Below are 18,337 nucleotides of genomic sequence, written 5' to 3' on the forward strand. Positions count from 1 at the left end.
CGAGCTTCTGCCATAATATGGCAAGTGAGGGGTGAGAGCAGGTTTTAGTCATCATTTAATCACTTATTTATTTACTTTAGGTCTTAGGAAATAAGGATTCCTACTTCCCAAACCCAGTAAAATCAGTGCCACAAAATGAGAGTAAAAACATAAACAGGTCTGAGACAAAAGACGAAAACTGGCTCAGAATGGGGGGAAAACTGCCATTAACTGGGCTGGGAGGATAGACACAGAGAAAGGCAGACACAAAGGTAACAGGAGACACTGTTTCTCGCAAGGTCATTCAGCAGCTGTAAAATGTACTGACTCTCTTTCAGTGGCTACTGCTTTCTTACCAATGACACCCCAAGAGTAGCTTTGTTACAGCCATCTATTATCACTGAGGCTATCCAACTGCCAAACTGCCCTTCCCCACAACATCACCCAAACCCTAACTAATCCTCCCCTCTAGTCCTACTTCAGAAACAGCAGCCAATCCAAAACTGACCCCACTTCCCAAGAGCCTTTTCTGACTCCTTCAGCAGGAACCCAAGCTTACAGAAGCTGCTGACCCCCACCCGCTCTCACACATGGCACCCCACAGTTCCCCTGGAGTGCCTTCTTTCACCACATGTCAGTCAATATGCTTTTGTCAGACTACAGGCTCATTTCAGGTGATCTCTGAACCCAGATGCCCTCCTCTCCTCCCACTCCCAGCCTCAACTCCTAGAAGCACAGAGATTCCACCCCTTCCTACCAGTCTTCTCTTGTACAACTACCCTCCCCTGAAGTAGGCCTACCACCAGCTGGTAACAAAAGGAAAGAGGAGTGAATTCAGGAGGTCAGAAAAAAAGAAAAGAGAAGGAGGAAGCCAAAGAATAAAGGAAAACCAGGAGTATTTGGTACTCAAGAAGCCTAGTGACAAAAGTATTTCAAGGAGAACAGAATTATTAATTGGATCCAGTGCAGCTAACAAATCAAGTAAGTTGAGAACTGAGAACAAAGCACTGGATGTGGCATCATGTAGGTCACTGGTGATTTTGAAAAGAGCAGCAGTTTTAGTGGAGCGGGAGGGACAGAAGCCTGAATGGAAAGAATTCAACAGACTAGGCAAACAGGAGGGAATATCCATTTCTGACACTATCAGGAATGTGAAAGAGAGAAGAGAAATGGGGAAGAAGCTAGAGAAAAATTAATAGTACATTATTAATGTATGCAACAGCAAAAATTTTTTTAATCAATCCAATCTATACGTACTTTTTCAAGGCATGTAAAACAATTATGTGTGCCAATATTATGTCTCCAAAGGATTTTTATTTTATATTGGAAGATGTTTTAAATAACTCAGATGTCCATCAATGAACACTAAGCTAGAAAAATGAAGACATATTTACCAAAGAGAATACACCACAGCCATAAAAAGGAATGAAGATTTCTACACTAATCTCTAGAATATAATTCTTAAGTGAAAAAAAAAGTAAGATGTCGATCAGTATCTATAGTTATAACACTTCTTTGTAAGATAAGGGACACATTTACATACATCTGCTGGTGTCTGCAAGACAAAACTAAATGGACAATCCATAAATGAATAAATAAAAGTGAGCACCTATAGGAGGAGCAATGGACTAACTGAAAGGGACAGAATGGAAGGGAGATCTCTGTAAATATATCATTTCTAAACTGAGGCTTAGGATGATAGAAATGTTTTACATACTCAAGGGAAAAAAAAGATAAAAACAAATACATAATCAAGGGGAAAAAAAACCCACTAGGTCAAAGGAGGACAAGAATCAGAAATTAAGTAAATTTCCCAGGATGGTGATTGACATAGGGTATGAGTGCTCAATAAATATAAAAAAATTTTTTTTAAATTATGTATCCAGAAGTACTTAGCACTGTGACATTAAAAAAAATGTTTACTGTGTTACTTTGTTGGAAGATAGAGTCAATGCTAAGAATAATGTCTGATGATTAGTGACATCTAACTGTAGTAGAAGACTCTAACAATAACAGTAAAACAGATTTCTTGTATAAAATCTAAGAGTTTATGATACCTATAAAAAGGATATATAATCTTTAATGCTTCTCGTTCATTAGTTTCACCAAAGTAAACAGAGCAATAAACCCTTACTCTAAAGAACTGCAATTAAAGGTAAATTAAGCATTTAATCTAGCCTTATTTGTAAAACTGAATTTCAGGAAAATAAATCATTATTGACAAAACAAAGTTTCCCTCCCCCAGAACTACTCCAGCTGATAAATGTGGAGAAAAAATTGCCATTCTCTAATCCCTATTTGAACTGATTCAGGCAATAATCAATGAACAAAAACATTAGGCAAAAGGCCGGTTGATGGGGAGGACCTCTGCAGGGATCAGGCTGTTACCACTTGAACCCATTCACTGATCTCAGCGTCACTAAAAGTCAAACAATTTTGAAAAAGCAGAATGGCGGCATCACATCCCTTGATCTCAAACCTTTATTACAAAAAATAACAGTAACCCAAACCGCACGGTGTTTACAAAGAGGCATACGGATCACGGGAGAGAGTGAAGAGCTCAGAAATTAACTCTCACGTTGTAGGTCCAATGATTTTTTTTTTTACAAGAATACGAAGCACTCAATGGCAAAGGGAAATATTTTCAACAAACGGTGGTGGGAAAACTGGATATCCACATGCAAAATGATTAATTTGGATCCTTACCTTACACCATATACAAAAATTAAATGGATCAAAGATCTAGACATAAACCTCTTAGAAGAAAAGAGTCACGACACTGGATCTGGAAACAATTTCTTGGATTTGACTCCAAAAGCACCAAAGAAAAAAGACAAATTGGACTACATCAAAATTAATACATTTATCCTTCAGGTCATTTATCCATTCTTCTGCCTCAGTTACTCTGCTATGGATCCTTCTATCATATTATTCATCTCTGTTTGTTCTTTAGTTCTTCTAGGTCTTTGGTAAACATTTCTTGCATCTTCTCAATCTTTGCCTCCATTCTTTATCCAAGATCCAAAATCATTTCCACTATCATTATTCTGAATACTTTTTCTAGAAGGTGGCCTATCTCCACTTCATTCAGTTGTTTTTCTGGGGTTTTATCTTGTCCCTTCATCTGAGACACAACTTTCTGCTTTAACATGCTGACTGACTTTCTGTAATGTGGTTTTTGTTTTAGTCACTGTGGGACTGTGGTTCTTCTTGCTTCTTCTGTCTGCCCTCTGATGGAGGAGGCTAAGAGGCCTGTGAAGGACTGGTAGCGAGAGAAACTGGGTCTTGCTCTGGTGGGCAGGGCCTTGCTCAGTAAAGCTTTACTCCAACTATCTGCTGATGAGTGGGGTTGTGCTCCCTCCCTGGTATTTTTTGGCCTGAGGTGACCCAACCCTCTGGTTGATGGTGACCTCCAAGGGGGACCTTCCAGGCTGGAGCCCCATCCCTGTGGTAAGCCCCTGCCAATCCACACCTCCTCCACAGGAAACCCTCCAACACTAGCAGGTGGTTTTGCTTCAGTCTCCTTTGGGGTCACTCCTTCCCTCTGAGTCTTGGTGCACACAAGGTTTTGTTTGCGCCCTGCAAGACTGGAGTCTGTTTTCCTGGAAATCACTGCTGCAGAACCGAATGAGAAAAAAGAAGGAAAAGAAATGAAGACAGCCTAAGAGACCTCTGGGACTATATTAAACACACCAACATTCACACTGTAGGGGTCCCAGAAAGAGATGAGAAAGAAAAAGGACCTGAGAAAATATTTGAAGAGATAACAGCTGAAAACTTCCCAAACGTGGGAAAGGAAATAGTCAACCAAGTCCAGAAGCACAGACAGTCCCAGGCAGGATGAACCCAAGGAGGAACACACTGGGACACATTGCAATCAAACTGACAAAAATTAAAGACAGAGCTGTGCTCAGTCGCTCGATCGTGTCCAGCTCTTTGCGACCCCATGGACTGTAGCCCGTGAGGCCCCTCTGACCATGGGGATTCTCCAGGCAAGAATACTGGAGTGGGTTGCCATGCCCTCCTCCAGGGGATCTTCCCAACCCAGGGATCAAACCCAGGTCTCCCACATTGCAGGCGGATTCTCTACATCTGAGCCACCAGGGAAGCCCTAAAAAATATTAAAAGCGACAAGGGAAAACGACAAATAACATTCAAGAGAACTCCCTTCAGGCTATCAGCCCATTTCTCAACAGAAACTCTACAAGCCAGAAGGGAATGGCATGATATATTAAAAGTGATGAAAGGAAAGAACCTACAACCAAGAATACTCTATGGAGCAAGACTGTCTTTCAGATTTGATGGAGAAATCAAAAGCTTTCTAGACAAGCAAAAGTTAAGAGAATTTAGCGCCACCAAACCAGTTTTACAACAAATGCTAAAGGAACTTCGCTAGGCAGGAAACAAGAGTAAAAGACCTACCTACAGAAAATAAACCCAAAACCATTAAGAAAATGATAATAGGATCATACATATTGATAATTACCTTAAATATAAATGGATTAAATGCACCAACCAAAAGACACAGACAGGCCGAGCAGATGTATGCAGGTGGATGTATGCACTTCCACTTACCACATCACTCTGCTTGACCCCCCAAATTGTATGTAATTATTTTATATTGTTAGATTAATCATGTTATCATTGTGACTTGCAATTGTAATTATCTTTTATTTTTTGTCTGGCTACTGACTGTGAAAACTGATAAACACCTCTCACTATTGCGATTATGTAACTATTACTCACAATACCATTGTATCATGATTGCTCAGAAGAAAAATAACAGAATTCTATATTAGCAAAACTACTGTTTAATAGAAAACTCTGGAATGACTTTTTAAAATCCAGATGCATATCAGAATTATCTTGGAATTTTTTGAAAAATACAAATGTCCAGGTATTGCTTTTTTTTTTCACCAGAGTTCCAGATATGTTCCTAAAGAGCAGCCATGTTTAAAAACAACTGGACTACATGAGGAACTTTTACTTTTTTATCTAGTTTGTTTCACTTTTCTATTTCATATTCAGAGCTCCCATTTCATTTAGTTTATGTTTTCCAATTTCTCCATCTCTTTTTTTTTGATGTTATTTCTCAAGCCTTTATAGTAGAAAAGCTCTTGCATACAAATATATAGGCAATATGTATATGTATTTTAGAAAACTTATGAATTTTTGCCTAACTAAAAAATTAAAGACATTTTGATTTCACTTGTTTGACTTAGTATAAATAGAATGCTAGATTTCTAATTTAAAAAAATAGATACGCAACAAGCAACAAAGGTTACTGTATAGGACAGGGAACTATAGTCAATATCTTATAATAACCTATAAAGGAAAATAATTTCAAAATAATATATGTGTATATAAATAACTGACTCACAAAAAAAAGTTTCTACTTTTTGAAATTTAGTAATGTTTATCTTTTTGCAAGTTTATCTAAATGTCCTATGGACATCCAGTAACAATGTATGAGACACAAAAATTTAAATACATGTGTATAGGACATAAGATTAATAAAAACTAATATAAATAGAAATCTATTATATTTAAATTATTAATGATATCATTCAAGATGCTCCTATTCTTATTTTTTCTGCACTTGATAAAATATTCTCAGAGAAAGGTTAACATGTCTATGATTATATATATATATATATTTTTCCCTTATATTTCTTATTTTTGCTTTATATATCTCTGTTTCTTTGTTGTTAGGTGTCTAATGTTTTATGATGTCTATCTTCTTTGTGAATTGTACCTTTTATCAGTAAAACTATTCATGTTTGTTTAATTAAAAATAAACAAACAATGATCCAGGGAAAAAAACCATTAAAATGTTTGTGGATCTAACGACACAATCAATAGAGTGCAAAGGCAAACCATGGAATGGAGAAAATACTTACTTTATACACTGGCCAATCCAATATATAAAGAACTCCTACAAAATAAAACTCATAACCTGAGTTTAAAATGGGCCCAGGGCCTGTTGCCTGACTGCATCTGAGAAGGAAAGATGGGTCACCAGCAGCTGTACTGGAGCCATCCAGGAAAATCAGGCCAGGGTTCTTGCTCTTGCTGCATATGCTCAAACCCGCATTGTCTGATCCAAAAATACAGCCTTAATATGCTGTTTCCAACAGTATCTGAAGGATACAGGCTTCATTATGTTGGACTAAGTGAACTTCCTTGAATGGGTCACCCAGGACATCTACCTTACCACAGAAACAATGTATGTTAAAAAAAAAAACACCTTTTCAATTATATTTTAAAGTGAATGGAATAGTCAACTGACTACAGAAATCTTTTAAAAACTTACTAACTAATCTCAATGGATTCACCTTCAAAATATGTGACTTATTTTCCCTCAGTTATGTAAAAGTGTTCATGCTAGGGGGTAGAACGTGCAAAAGGACTTCTGAACAGACATGCTGAAGGACTAAAAAGCACAGGTAAAGATGCTCAGTGTCATCCATCATTAGAGAGCTACAAATTATAGCTATAATGCGCTACTGTCTCATACTCGTTAGGATGGCTACTGTCAAAAAAAAAAACAAACAGAAAATAGTGAGCCTGGACAAGCATGTGGAAAGACTGGAACTCTTGTACCCTGGGGAGAGTAGAATGGTATAGCCACTATGGAAAACAGTATGGAATTTCCTCAAAAAATTAAAAATACAATTGCCACATGGTCCAGCAACCCTCACTTCTAGGTATATACCTAAAAGAACTAAAGGCAGGGTTTCGAAGTGGGATTTGTATACCTGTTTTCATAGCAGCATTATTCACAATACCAAAAGGGAGAAGCAATCCAAGTGTACATCAATGGATAAATTTTAAAGTGTGGAATATACATACAATGGAATATTATTCAGCCTTATAAAACTGGGAAATTCTGAACCACTTTAAAACTTGGATGAACCTTTAAGATGAACTGAAATATATAGCCAGTCACAAAAGGACAAAAATTGTGATACCACTTATATGAGGTACCTAGAGAGACAGGAAGTGGAATGGTGGTCGTCAGGGGCTGGAGGGAGAAGGAAAGGAGGAGTTAATATTTAACAGGTACAGAGTTTCACTTTTGCAAGAGTTCTGGAGATAGATGGTACTGACGGTTGTATAACAATGTGAAAGCGCTTAATGCCACTGACCTGTATACTTAAAAATGGTTAAGATGGTAAATTGTTATGTGTATTTATTTCACCATAATTAAAACAAACAAAACCCTGAGGTCTAGTAACTTTGAATTAGTAGCTCAGGGTCAATCAGTAATATATTACATGGCAGCATCAAGACCAGAGGTCAGATCTTTTAACTCCTGGACTAGTGCTCATCCGTAACCACATGCAGCACTTCCCCCTACCTCCCCCTTCCTCCCTCCCCAGTCAGTTCTGAGTGTTCCACCAACCAGTAAAGAGAAGAACTCATGGACACAACTATTCCTGGCAAAAAAGATGAAAATATTAACATTCTAATAATTTAAACTTTTATAGCTCAATAATATAATTGAATGGATGATAGTGCAACTGCAGAAAACCAATACAGCCTGAAAATACGTTTAAGCAACTTAAATTACTAATTTAAATCTCAAAGTATAATCAAAAGTACAAAGGGAATCAAAACTATAGCACATTAAGAGTCAAACATATGCAACTGGCATGAAGCACACAGAATTAAACTGGCATTTAAACTATCATTTTGCATTAACTTTTTGTTGTTCCCAAGTACCCCTTCCTCTTCATTTCCACTCCAGCCCCTTAACAGGCCAAAATATTTTCCTGGCTTGAATCTGGGCACAGAGCTTTGAGAGAACAAATGATTATCATCCCTATACTGAAGTAGTAGCAACCACAAACTTGGGGTCTTAGGGCGTACTCAAGGCCGCTGAGGCTTCCTAACCCTACAGAGGGAGCCACCCTCACTACTGTCTCGCAACTGAGATGCAGTGCAGCACATTGGGCCTTTCAGTCTGGACCACAACAGTCTGCTACTCATCTCTTTCAAACGACCATCATCTCCAATCTATCTCCCACTCTTTGCACACACAGAACCTTCAACTGATGTCAAACTGCACTTGTCAAGCTCAACCATAGTTTATGCTTATTTATTACAATCTGGGAACGTGATACGCTGTCACCAATCTGAATCTTTTTAGTTAAATTACTGCATCTCTGGGGAAGCCCCTTCAGACACCATTTGACCTAGAATGGTATTATTTCCTAATGTTTCTTATTATTATTATTGAAAAGAAGCATTTTAAACAGATTGTATTATTTTTAAAAGTAGATGCAGGTTCACCACAAAACTGAGAAGATAATATACTCTGCTCCACATACCCACCATCTCTTTTACCATCAGTATGCCATGAAGTGTTGTATCTGTTACAGCTGATGAACCTACACAGATGCATTATTACCATCCCAAGTCCATAGCTAGGGTTCACTCTTGGTGTTGCACATTCTGTGGGGTTTGATAAATGTATAATGACATGTCTCTATCACTATAATATCACATAGAACAGTTTCACTGCCCTCTGTGCTCTGCCTATTCATCCCTCCTTCACCTAGCCATTGGCAACCACTGTTTCCACAGTTGTGCCTTTTCTAGTACGCTAATATAGTTGGAATTGTGCCTTTTCAGACCAGATTTTTCATTTAGTAACATGCACTTAAGGTTCTTCTGTATCTTTTCATGAACTGAGGGCTCATTTCTTTTTTGTGCTGGATAGTATTGCACTATCTAGATGTACCAAAGTTTATTTGTCCATTCACCTCCTGAAGGACATTTGGACTGCTTCCAAGTTTTGGCAATTATGAATAAAACTGCTGTAAATATGGTAAGAATATTTTAGTTTTGTAAATATTCTAAACCAAGCAGAGAGACAGCCCCTTCTCTCTTCCTAGTTTGCTGAGAGTTCAATCACAAATAGGTACTGAATTTTAGCAAATGATTTTTCTGTATCTATTGATATGAACATATTGACTTTTCTTCTTATCCTGTTGATATAGTTAATTATATTAATTGATTGTTTGAATGTTGAACCAGCCTTGAATATCTGGGATAAATTTCATTTGGACGTAGTGCTAGTATTCTTTTTATACATTGTTGGCTTTGATATGCTAATATTTTGTTGATGATTTTTACATCTATATTCATGAGAGATAATGGTCTATGATTTTCTTTCCTTGTACCGTCTGGTTTGGCATTAGGATAATGCTGCCCTGTTGAATGAGTCAGGAAGTATTCTTTCTGCTTCATTCTTCTGGAAGAGATCCCAGAGTAGTAGTGTAATTTCTTCTTTAAATGTCTGGTAGAGTTCACTAGTGAACTCATCTAAGCCTGGTGCTCTCTATTTTCTAAGGTCAGTAACTCGTGCTTCAATTTCTCTACAGAAATACAGATGGTTTATTTCTTCTTGTGTGACTGGTAGATTGTACGCATCAAGAAACTGATCTACTACATGTAAATCGATCTATCAAATTTGTGGGCATTACCTATGTTTGTTACCAACATGAGTTGCTCATTAATATTCCTTAATCATCCTTTAAATGTCTGTGGGATCTGTAGTGATGCTGTTTCACTTCTGACTTTAGTAATTTGTGTTCTCTTCCTTTTTTTTCTTAGCGTGGCCAGAGGTTCCTGACTTTATCTTTTTCCAAAAAACTGTGTTGGGTTTTGTTGATTTTCTCTATTGATTTTCTGCTCTGATTTACATTTTACTTCTGATTTAACTTGCTCTTATTTTTTTAGTTTCCTAAACTGAAAGCTTTGATTATAGATTTTAGGTTTTTCTTTTTCTAACACAGGTATTCAGTGTTGTGAATTTTGCTTTAAGTACTGCTTTTGCTGCTTTTCACAATTTTGATAGGTGTTACTTTCATTTTCATTTAGTTCAAAGTATTTAGATTTCTCTTGAGATTTCTTCTTTGATCCACGTGTCAGTTAGAAGTGTGGGGATTTTCCCACTAGCTTTCTTTTGTTGCTTTCTAGTTTAATTCCATTGTAGCCTGAGAGGATACATTGTATAATTTCTACTCTTTTTAATTTGTTAAGGTGTTTTATGGCCCAGAATGTGGTTTACTTTATAGCACTATTCATGCTATAACTATCTATCCATCTTCAATAAAAAAAGAATATTTAAGAATTTAACTATAAGTGAACCAAATAAGTTATGGCTACTCTTTCTTAGTAAGCAGCCCAGATTCTGTTTTCCAAATGGCTGTTTAATACAGTTTATTGTTTGATCACTATTTATGTACCCTGCCCCAACACAACAAAAGAATTATCAACTCACAGAGAAAAAAAAGTACATTAGTGCACACCAGGAGTTTTATGAACGTTTAACAGGTACAGAGTTTCCTTTTGGGGTGATAAAAATGTGTTGGAACTAAATAGATGATGGTTACACAATTCTGTGAATGTACTAAATGCCAATGAACTGTTCACTTTAAGTGGTTAACTTGTTACGTGAATTTTATCTCAACTGAAAAAGAATGATCTATTATAATATTTTGGTTAATAATAAGGGGAAAGGTTCTAAAATATTAGTGAGTAGCAAAAAAGTAGGTTACATGATTATTTGTAGCACAATGCCAAACCTGAAAAGCAAAAATTTTTATGCTTTTAATATTTGGATACATAAACAGTGTCCATATCTGTACTTCAGAATAAATGCTCTTTTTGGTTTATATTTTCTGTATCTTCTAGGTCATATATTTCTTTTAAGAACAAATACATTATAAGTTTAGTGATGTAACTGATTTAAAAGTTTTCAAATAATAAAATGGTTGAACTAAATTCAAATATATCAACAATTATAGTAAATGTGAATTCTCTTATCAATTAGAAGACAAAGATTGTCAGAATGGGGGAAAATAGCCTAATTATACGCTATCTCTAAGAAACTTCAAATATAATGATATAGGTAGGTTAAAAGGGTCAAATAGGAAGTCAAGGGAAATTAGAAAATACTTTGAACTGAATGAAAATACAGTATCTCAAAAGTATGGTATGCAGCTATAAGCAGTACTCCAAGGGAAATTTATACTTGTTATAGACTAAATACTTGTATCTTCCCTTCCCCCCAAATTCTCACTTTGAAATATTCATATAATACCAAATATAAGGGTATTTTGAAGTTGGGTCTTTGAGAGGTGTTAAGTCATGAGGGTAGAGCCTGCATGAATGGGATCAGCATCCTTATTCTAAAAGATCCCAGAGAGGATACAGGGCTTCCCTGGTGGCTCAGACAGTAAAGAATCTGCCTGCAATGTGGGGGACCAGGGTTCAATCTCTGGGTCGGGAAGATCCCCTGGAGAAGGAAATGGCTACCCACTCCAGTATTCCTGCCTGGAGAACTGCATGGACAGAGAAGCCTGGTGAGCTACAGTCTATGGGATCGCAAAGAGTCGGACACGACTGAGCGACTAGCATACACAAAGAGGACACAGTGAGAAGGCGGCAGTATCATGAAGTAGGGAACTAGCCCTTGCCAGACACTGACTCTGTCAGCACCTCTATTTTAGGCTTCCCAGCCTACAGAAATGTAAGAAATAAATTTCGGTTGTTTAGAAGCCACCCAGTCTTGAGCTTGCATCTTAAGACATTACAAAAAGAGTAAAGATAAACACAAGTCAAGCAGAGGGAGGGAAACATTAAAAAAGCAGAAACCTATCCAACTGAAAACAAAAGAATAGAGAAAAATCAATGAAACCAAAAGCTATTTTCTTAAAATTATCAAATTCTTTAAAATTACCAAGATTATCAAAGAAAAAAAGAGAGGAGACACAAAATATACAGAATGAGAGGATGATCACTACATGCACAGAAAGCATTAAAATGATTTAATAAAGAATAGTATAAAGAACTCTACACAACATAAATCCAACAATGCAGTGAAAAGGACCAATTCCTTGGAATTACCCAACATCATCCAAGATGAAAGATAACCTGAACAGATTTATAATTACAAAAATAAACTGAGTTAGTAATTTTAAACCTTCAAAAAAGATCCCTTGAGGCCCAGAAGGTTTCACCAGCAAATTTTTAAGAATAAGATGACCACCAATTCTGTACAATTTGCTACAGGGGAAAAAAAAATACTGGTACAACTATCCGAGTTTATATAGCTACAGGCAACTAGCCACATGTAGCTACTGAGTAGCTGAAATGCGGCTAGAGCCACATGTTGAAATGATAAAATTTTGGCTATATTGAGTTAAGTAAATAAAATGTATTATTAAGTGTTCCTTAAAGTCTTAGTAAGACTTAGGTCAGATAAGGTCTGCTTTCCTAATCACTTCTGATTTCTAACTACAAGACAACTGTGAAACTAAAGGACAAAACTGAAGTGGCTGCTAAGCCAAAGCCTGACCCACTCGAGAATTCAATTACTTTCAAGATGATTTCAAAACAAAGTATAAGCAAAATCCTTAATTGTAAGAGGAAACTGGAAGGGCACTGACTACTACACAAAGCAAAACCCAGAGGCTCAAAGCACTCCTTTGAATGAAACCACAGAAGCAACAGTCAGAACTGGACATGGAACAACAGACTGGTTCAAAACTGGGAAAGGAGTACATCAAGGCTGTATATTGTCACCCTGTTTATTCAACTTACATACAGAGTACATCGTGTGAAATGCTGGACTGGATGAAGCACAAGCTGGAATCAAGATTGCTGGGAGAAATAGCAATAACCTCAGATACGAAATGTGGGAGACCTAGGTTCGATCTCTGAGTTGGGAAGATCCCCTGGAAAAGGGAAAGGCTACCCACTCCAGTATTCTGGCCTGGAGAATTCCATGGACTGTATAGTCCATGGGGTCACAAAGAGTCGGACACAACTGAGCAACTTTCACTTTCAGATATGCAGATGACACCACTCTTACGGCAGGAAGTCAAGAGGAATTAAAGAGTCTCTTGATGTAAGTGTCACGACCCAGACAATCACGATGGTGTGATCACTCACCTAGAGCCATACATCCTGGAATGTGAAGTCAAGTGGGCCTTAGAAAGCATCACTATGAACAAAACTAGTGGAAGTGATGGAGTTCCAGTTGAGCTATTTCAAATCATGAAAGACAATACTGTGAAAGTGCTGCCTCAATATGCCAGCAAATCTGGAACACTCAGCAGTGGCCACAGGACTGGAAAAGGTCAGTTTTCATTCCAATCCCAAAGAAAGGCAATGCCAAAAGAATGCTCAAACTATCGCACAATTGCACTCATCTCACACGCTAGCAAAGTAATGCTCAAAATTCTCCAAGCCAGGCTTCAGCAATACGTGAACCGTGAACTTCCAGATGTTCAAGCTGGTTTTACAAAAGGCAGAGGAACCAGAGATCAAATTGCCAATATCCACTGGATCATCAAAAAAGCAAGAGAGTTCCAGAAAAACATCTATTTCTGCTTTATTGACTATACCAAAGCCTTTAACTGTGTGGATCACAATAAATTGTGGAAAATTCTGAAAGAGATGGGAATACCAGACCATCTGACCTGTCTCTTGAGAAACCTGTATGCAGGTCAGGAAGCAACAGTTAGGACTGGACATGGAACAACAGACTGGTTCCAAACAGGAAAAGGAGTACATCAAGGCTGTATATTGTCACCCTGCTTATTTAACTTATATGCAAAGTACATCATGAGAAATGCTGGGCTGGAAGAAACACAAGCTGGAATCAAGATTGCCGGGAGAAATATCAATAACCTCAGATATGCAGATGATACCACCCCTTATGGCAGAAAGCGAAGAAGAACTAAAGAGCCTCTTGATGAAAGTGAAAGAGGAGAGTGAAAAAGTTGGCTTAAAGCTCAACATTCAGAAAACTAAGATCTTGGCAGCTGGTCCCATCACTTCATGGGAAATAGATGCGGAAACAGTGTCAGACTTTATTTTTGGGGGCTCCAAAATCACTGCTGATGGTGACTGCAGCCATGAAATTAAAAGACGCTTACTCCTTGGAAGGAAGGTTATGACCAACCTAGATAGCATATTTAAAAGCAGAGACATTACTTTGCCAACAAAGGTCTGTCTAGTCAAGGCTATGGTTTTTCCAGTGGTCATATATGGATGTGAGAGTTGGACGGTGAAAAAAGCTGAGTGCCGAAGAATTGATGCTTTTGAACTGTGGTGTTGGAGAAGACTCTTGAGAGTCCCTTGGACTGCAAGGAGATCCAACCAGTCCATCCTAAAGGAGATCAGTCCTGGGTGTTCACTGGAAGGACTGATGTTGAAGCTGAAACTCCAATACTCTGGCCACCTGATGTGAAGAACTGACTCATTTGAAAAGACCCTGATGCTGGGAAAGATTGAAGGCAGGAGAATAGGATGACAGAGGATGAGATGGTTGGATGGATATGAGTTTGAGCAAACTCCCAGAGATGGTGAAAGACAGGGAAACCTGCAGCGCTGCAGTCCATGGGGTCTCAAAGAGCCGGACACGACTGAGCTACTGAACAACAACAAAGCACTCCTACCTTAGAGCCAAATGTCCAATAGTGACATTCTCTTTGTAAAGAAAGGAAACTATGAGCTGTTTAAAGTTAAAGAGAAGAAAAATTAAGTAGTTTTTAAAGGGGGATTGTTTTTTTTCAAGGTAAAGATTATAGAATGAACTAATTTCTAAGTGAAATGTATCTCTGTCATTCCAAGCAAAAACTCATTAGAGCACTGTGTGGCTAGTCTCAAACCATCATGAAAAGAACAGAATGGAATTTGCTTTTCAGTAAGAAGATATCCTCTTCAAATATTCCTACCTTTAACTACAAGACTAATAGGGGGGGTTAAAAATAAAAAAACTGTATCATGAGCCATAACTGAGGAATATAAACTGCATCACAGAAATTAAGATATCAGATAAAGCTTAACAGCTCTATCCTTCAATTATTTTAGGTCCTAATCACCAGTCTGCTTAAAAAAAAAAAAAACAACAGATTTTTCAGTAGTTATGTAGATCCCCCACTTTCAGTTTTGCTTTCTGCAGGCTGAGTTACCCAAAGCCAACCTCAATTTGAAAATACTAAGTGGGAAAAGTCCAGAAATACACAATTTATAAGTTTTAAACTGCACACCATTTCTAAGTGGCAGGAGGAAACCTCACGCCTTCCTGTCCCATCCCACCCAGAACCCCCAGCCATCAACACTGCTTGCTCTTGACATCCAACCACTCACATCACATCGACATGGCTTGATGATCCAGGATCACTCAAATCAAATGGTCCCCTTGTAGGCATTTTCTCATCTCACATCATCACAAGAAGGGCGAGTACAAACAGTAAGGTACTGCGAGGGGGAGGGGGAAAGGAGGAAGACCATATTCACATAACTCTTATTACAGCATACTGCTATAATTGATCTATTTTATTATTTATTATAATTTCTTATTGTACCTAACTTATAAACTTTGTCACAGTTATTATATAATTTCTTATTGTACCTAACTTATAAACTTTGTCACAGGTATGTATGTATAGGAAAAAAATATATATACGAGGTCGGCACTATCCATGGATTCAGGCATCGACTAGGTGGTCTTGAAATATATCCCCCAAAGGGGGTAGAGGGGATGAGTGCTACTGTACTGATAAATTAGGCATTCACCATGATTTGAGCAAGAAGCAATTATGTCTGCTTCCTCATTTTTAAGAGATATGCTCTAGTCTGATTCAGTAGCAAGTGTACACAATGACACTTATTAAAAATTCCCATCACACAAAAATTCAGTAGAAATTGCTTGTCTGAAACAATTTTAGCATATATATAAACATTTTTTTGTGATGGAGAAATGTACATATCTCCTCCACTGTAAGTCTTACTTGTTGCCTCATTTTTAATGTTTCCAAAACCAATATGATCAAATATGTTCATTTAATATAATGGCTCTTCCCTTCTCCTTCCAAGAAAAGTAGTCATTAAACCAATAATACATATTAAAATTATGTAAGACTCAAAGAAGTGCAGGAAGTTTTATGGGTATATGTTTTACTATGATAGGGATATACTCTCTAACTAAACACTTTTTAAAACTAGAGTCAGTCAGCTATAGCCCTTACCAATGCATGCAAACAAAAAAGTTAAGGATTATAGTTTTTTTAAAAAAGCAAATTATGCCGAAGTTTTTACTTCTTAAATGGTCAGTGGTTTGGGGATTATTTTCTTTTTAACAATAAGTATAACAATAAATATAACTAAATATATTTGGTTAAAGTTTTTTTAATGAACTGTCTATCCCCAAATTCTGAATCCCTGGAACCTAATGTTCCAGATCAAAGATGTTTCTATTATGAAGGGCTCTGGCTCCAGTAAGAAAAGCAGATGCTGCCTTCAAATTATATTTTTGTTCTTCTACCAAATTCTTATAGTTAAAACATTTGACACTTCATACCTGGACATACAAATATCTTATTTACTACATTTTAAAGATATATCCCTGCTTCATCTCGTCTCTCGATTTTCCATACTTCATAGAGGTTCAGGACCCACATGTCTACATTTTAGAAATTAACCTTCTCAACACCTTTGACTCCAGGGGAACGACTCCTGGACACAATCGTCAAACAATAGTGACCACTTGGTGTCAGTACAACCATGTGGCTCATACAAACCAGGAGCTGAAGCATCTCTGAAGCTGAAATAGCCCATCACCTTTCAGTTTTTAAATTTTTAATTGAAGGATAATTGCTTTACAATTGCTTTACAATTATCATATTGTAAACCAACAATGTCATGTTGGTTTCTGCCAAACAACAACGAAAATCAACCATAAATATATATATATATATATATTCCCTCCTTTCCACTCCCCAGCCCATCACCTTTGAAACTTAATACAGACCTTAGAATGTAAAGGTATTTAAGGATTTCAGATCTCATTTACAAATTGAAATGTCCCTTCTGAAAACATTTCCCATACAAATCACAATCAGCTTAGGCTACCATTTATCGGAAAAGAAATATGTTTCATGACTACTCATATTTCTGATACTGAAGGGATCTAGAAATCAGAATTGAAACAGCGAGCATCCTATTGAGGATGATCCAGAAGTAAATGAAACAGGCTTTCTGAGTGCAACGTAAGAGAGACACTCTAAAGGTGGGGTCAGTAAGTAACAGGGCCAGAGAACTGGTGTAAGTGCCAAGTAGGACAGCATCCAAACACTAACAGAAGACACCGGTGTAGAGTCTAGGGAAAGTCTATGAAACCAGAACTTCTTTTACAACATGATCAGTTAAAACACTGCAGAAGAATGAGGAGCAGCAACCCTGCACTACCTGGTTAAGGTGGACACTGTAAACTGGAGAAGCTGGGAGAAATTACAAAGGGATTAAGAAACAAACAGTGTGATTACAGACGGGCACCCATCAAGCTTCCTAACTGTGGGTCTATATTACGTAATATGATTTGGGAGCTTAATAAGAGAAGTTTCATTTTTAACCTCTGAGAAAACTAAATGAATAATGTTTAAGTATTTTATCTACATGTGAATTGTTCCTAAAGAGCTGTGTGAAGCTTTTAATAGGAAGAGTTATTTCAAGTGGGAGAAACCTTCATTAGCACTTGATCACCGTAGTATCACATGACCGCAGCGCCTACTTGACAACTAAAACCACTCTGTTTTAGAAGGAACCATCAAGTGCAGGGGTACAGCTCTCTTGTGGAACTTTGAAAGAGGGGAGGCATGTTTGTATCAAGGCTAAAATGGGGATGAGCACTCACGCTCCTTAATCCTTCCCAAGAGTCAAGTGTCCCACTGACAAGCAGGAACTCCTTGGGAAACACTTCCTACCTAAGAGTCACCCTGCTGATCTCAATCTAACCCTCATTTCACTCACTCTGGAAACGGAGAGAACTTGGGGACCATTTACCCCAGTCTCCCTAAACTCTGCCAAGTTCCAACACCCGGGAGCCAAAGTTTCCCTGTGAACCCTGTATGTCCAATGGCAAAAAAATCGTGAAACTACTTCAGATGATTTATAACTATAATTTACAGCTAATTCATAACTCTTACCGAAAGAAATCATTACTTATCTCTGGTCTTCAGTTTCCCCATCCATAAAGTACAGCTAATACTTCCCTGAGATAATTTATATGAAAAAGCCCAATACAATGCCTGACGTAAAGTAGGCATTAGATAACAGGTTGCTTTTATCTAAGAAGCAAAAGTCTGCAGGAAGAAGATAAGATATTTGGGCCTGAAAATAAATCTGCCAAGAATCAAATACTTAGTGGTACTCAATCAAGGGAGTTAGAAATGTGTGCGGTGAGAGAGGAAGGGTGGCTGTCAAGACGAACACGGGAAGCTACAGGTATTTATTCAGAGAGGGACAAGGGTCTTACATAGATGCCTCACATAATGAA

The 18,337-nt window shown here is 37.5% G+C and overlaps 1 protein-coding gene and 1 pseudogene across 10 annotated transcripts in view; one reads left to right on the forward strand and one right to left on the reverse strand.

The window, feature by feature from the left end:
• ILRUN (inflammation and lipid regulator with UBA-like and NBR1-like domains) overlaps nt 1-18,337 on the reverse strand; it is a 103,122-nt gene that overhangs the window by 27,061 nt on the left and 57,724 nt on the right. The window lies entirely within an intron of this gene.
• On the forward strand, nt 5,990-6,152 carry LOC145517504 (small ribosomal subunit protein uS14 pseudogene; annotated as a pseudogene).

The sequence above is a fragment of the Giraffa tippelskirchi genome, chromosome 8 (assembly GCF_054371585.1).
Source record: "Giraffa tippelskirchi isolate mGirTip1 chromosome 8, T2T-mGirTip1v1.2.pri, whole genome shotgun sequence".
Taxonomy (NCBI): Eukaryota; Metazoa; Chordata; class Mammalia; order Artiodactyla; family Giraffidae; genus Giraffa; species Giraffa tippelskirchi.